Below are 4,142 nucleotides of genomic sequence, written 5' to 3' on the forward strand. Positions count from 1 at the left end.
GGGATGTCAAAACTTCTCCAGGCCCCCAAAACCCCTTAGACCCCAGAGGGTTAATTACAGACCGATCTCGAATCTCCCTTTTCTGTCCAAGATACTAGAAAAGGTAGTATCCTTACAATTAAATTTCTCCTTAGAGAAAAAAATGGTATCTGTGAGGATTTTTCAATCAGGATTTAGACCGTATCATAGTACTGAAACTGCTCTCCTTAGAGTTACAAATGACCTGCTCTTATCATCCTATTGTGGTTGTATCTGTCTATTATTGCTATTGGATCTTAGCACTGTGTTCGACACTATTGACCACAACATTCTTTTGCATAGACTAGAAAACTTTGTTGGCATTTATGGAAGTGCATTAGTATGGTTTAAATCAAACGTATTTGACCGCCATCCATTTGTAGCAGGGGTTCCTTCTCATCCAAGAGAGTGGGCTCACTCACAATTCTGCCCAAAAAAACAGCCATGAATAAAGAATGGTACCAAAACACCCTCCAACAGCAACTTCTTCCAACAATCCAACAACAGTTTGGTAAAGAACAATGCATTTTCCAGCACGATGGAGCACCGTGCCATAAGGCAAAAGTGATAACTAAGTGGCTCGGGGGATCAGAATGTTGAAATTTTGGGTCCATGGCCTGGAAACTCCCCAGATCTTAATCCCATTGAGAACTTGTGGTCAATCCTCAAGAGGCGGGCGGACAAACAAAAACCCACTAATTCTGACAAACTCTAAGAAGTTATTATGAAAGAATGGGTTGCTATCAGTCAGGATTTGGCCCAGAAGTTGATTGAGAGCATGCCCAGTCGAATTTCAGAGGTCCTGAAAAAGAAGGGCCAACACTGCAAATACTGACTCTTTGCATAAATGTCATGTAATTGTCGATAAAATGATTGAAACGTATGAAGTGCTTGTAATTATATTTCAGGTACATCACAGAAACAACTGAAACAAAGATCTAAAAGCAGTTTAGCAGCAAACTTTTTGAAAACTAATATTTATGTAATTCTCAAAACTTTTGGCCACGACTGTAGAGTTCTTACTAGAACCAGGAAGTATGACCATATTAGCCCGGTTCTGTCAACACTGCACTGGCTCCCTATTAAACATTGTATAGATTTTAAAATTTTGCTTATTACTTATAAAGCCCTGAATGGTATAGCACCTCAGTATTTGAACAAGCTCTTGTTAAATTATAGTCCTCCAAGTCCACTGCGTTCTCAAAACTCTGGCAATTTGATAATACCTAGAATATCAAAATTAACTGCCGGCGGCAGATCCTTTTCCTATTTAGCGCCTAAACTCTGGAATATCCTACCTAACATTGTTCGGGAGGCAGACACACTCTTGCAGTTTAAATCTAGATTAAAAACCTATCTCTTTAACCTGGCTTACACATAACACACTAATATGCTTCTAATATCCAAATCCGTTAAAGGATTTTTAGGCTAGATTAATTAGGTAAACCGGAACCGGGAATACTTCCCATAACACCTGATATACTTGCTACATCATTAGAAGAATGGCATCTACGCTTAATATTAGTCTGTTTCTCTCTTATTCCGAGGTCATCGTAGCCACCAGATCCAGTCTGTATACAGATCAGATGGTCACTGCAGTCACCTGGATCCTGTACGTATCCAGCCCAGATGGTGGATCAGCACCTAGAATGGACTTCTACAGCCCTGAAAGACAGCGGAGACCAGGACAACTAGATGAGCCCCAGATACAGATCCCCTGTAAAGACCTTGTCTCAGACGACCACCGGGACAGACCACAGGAAAAAAATGATTCTTCTGCACAATCTGACTTTCCTGCAGCCTGGAATTTAACTGCTGGTTTCATCTGGCCAGAGGAGAACTGGCCCCCCGACTGAGCTGTCGCCCTCTGGCTTGCTTAGTTGGGGACACTTTATTTACAGCGATATCGTTGACTTGATTGCAAATGATTGTACAGATACTATTTAAACTGAACTGAGTTGAATGATGGCATCACTGAATTCAATGATGAACTGCCTTTAACTGTAATTTTGCATTATTGACACACTGTTTTCCTAATTAAGGTTGTTCAGTTACTTTGACACAATCTGTTTTGTATAAAGCGCTATATAAATAAAGGTGATTTGCAGCTTTAAAGTTTTTGTTCTTTTAATTCAGCTAAATGGAAGAAAAACTGTATGTGACCCCTTTATAAGGATTCTGTTAAATTTATTAAGAAAAAATGAATACTGATTGAGCTGACTGCTCAATATGAAACTTTTTATCTGTGAATATGTAAAGTAACTACCTTATTCTAAAATATTTTAGCCACAGTTTCAGAAAATAAATGTATCATTGGGGTCTTAAATCATATTGCACAATTAGTAACCAATAACTTCACTTGTTGTGCTACAAACACACTGAATCAACAGCCTTTGCTGCTCTTAGCAACACATGCTATGAATTGTTTTTCCCCAGTGAGTGATGACAATGTCAGATAGAATTCTATATAAACCACACACAAAAGCTTGGGGGGCCATTAAACTGTTTTGAGACTATTTTGAAAAACAAGTCATACTGTTTGACCTGATCATTATAGGAATAATATTAGGCAGAGGCAAGATGCTGCAATCACATTTATAAAGTAAAACTGAATAAGAGCTGTTATTCACATTTTTTTTTTTTTCATCTGTAAGAACAATTTTTTATGTAATTGTTAAACACAATGTTTGTATTTTTATCAGCATACTGTAACTTAAAAAAACAACAACAGTTAAAAACATGCAGTATACTGTATACCTACAGAATATGCAGTTTCCACATGATCTTGCACAGAAAAGTGGCAAATTTAAGTGAAACTGGGAATGCTATTCTTTTGTCATGTGCATTTAACACAAAGTTAATGATTTGTTGATATGTCATTAATATTATGTTTGTTATTCTGGTTGCAGATTTTGTGTACAGCCATAAATGGACAACCTGACATTAAGACACAGCTTTCTACTTGTGGAGGGACTGAAAGTTACACCTCAGTCATCCCAGTCTGTTTTCATTGTACTCCTCTTGGCTTATGTCTTTTCAATGGTTTCAAACATTGGACTTATAGTTCTGATCTCAACAGAGAGGAATCTGCATGACCCTATGCATTTTCTGTTTTGTAACTTGCCAGTGAATGATATAATAGGGACCACTGTTATTATGCCACGCTTACTACAGGACATTTTAAAGGAAGCTTCGGAGCGCTATATATCATATGTGGAGTGTGTTATTCAAGCTTATTTTGTGCATATATTTACAGCAGCATGTCACTATGTGCTGATGATTATGGCCTTTGACAGATATGTGGCTATATGCAAATCCACTGCGATACACAGCCATAATGACCAATAAAATGGTTATTAAACTCTCAATATTTGCTTGGGGCCTGGCCTTTTTTTCTGGTGACAATTATGATAGGCCTAACTGTGCGTCTGTCTCACTGTAGATATAAAATTGAAAACCCTTTCTGTGACAATGCCTCACTGTTTAAACTGTCCTGTGAAAATGTGGTTATTAACAATATCTTTGGAATTATTTATACTGTGGTTGCACTCAGTCTGTCAGCAGTATCAATAGTAATTACATATGTAAAGATTGCTACTGTATGTATAACTAGCAAAAACAAAGCACTGAACAGCAAAGCCATAAAAACCTGCAGCACTCATTTAGCTGTGTATTTAATTATGTTTATCTCTGGAGCTGTTTTTATTTTTCTTCATCGTTTACCTGAATACTCTGACAGCAGGAAACTAGCCAGTATAATGTTTCACATAGTACCAACAGGATTAAATCCCTTAGTATATGGTTTACAAACCAAAGAGATAAGACAAAAGATTGTTAAACTCTGGTGTAGGAAAAAACTAATTATTTAACAGATTATGTATCTGCATAACATAGTCAATGTGATTTTAAAGGATTTTGTGAATGTGAAACTTTATTTAGTCGTAGTATTGTAATGCTGCAAACACTGCAACTTTATTCTGTACTCAAGCTATTTGCAGTATTTATCAGGTGTTTGTATGGGAATTGTTTACTAAAAATATTAAAACTACATGCAGTACCTAAAAAAAAAAAAGAAAATAAATGACAAGAAAAGCATGTTAATTTTCGCTCATTACAAGCACAAA

At 36.8% G+C, this 4,142-nt stretch overlaps 1 pseudogene; it reads left to right on the forward strand.

The window, feature by feature from the left end:
• LOC109058944 overlaps positions 1-3,887 on the forward strand; it is a 33,549-nt pseudogene extending 29,662 nt beyond the window's left edge.
• The last annotated feature ends 255 nt before the right edge of the window (positions 3,888-4,142 follow it).

Source organism: Cyprinus carpio, chromosome B21, assembly GCF_018340385.1.
Source record: "Cyprinus carpio isolate SPL01 chromosome B21, ASM1834038v1, whole genome shotgun sequence".
Taxonomy (NCBI): domain Eukaryota; kingdom Metazoa; phylum Chordata; class Actinopteri; order Cypriniformes; family Cyprinidae; genus Cyprinus; species Cyprinus carpio.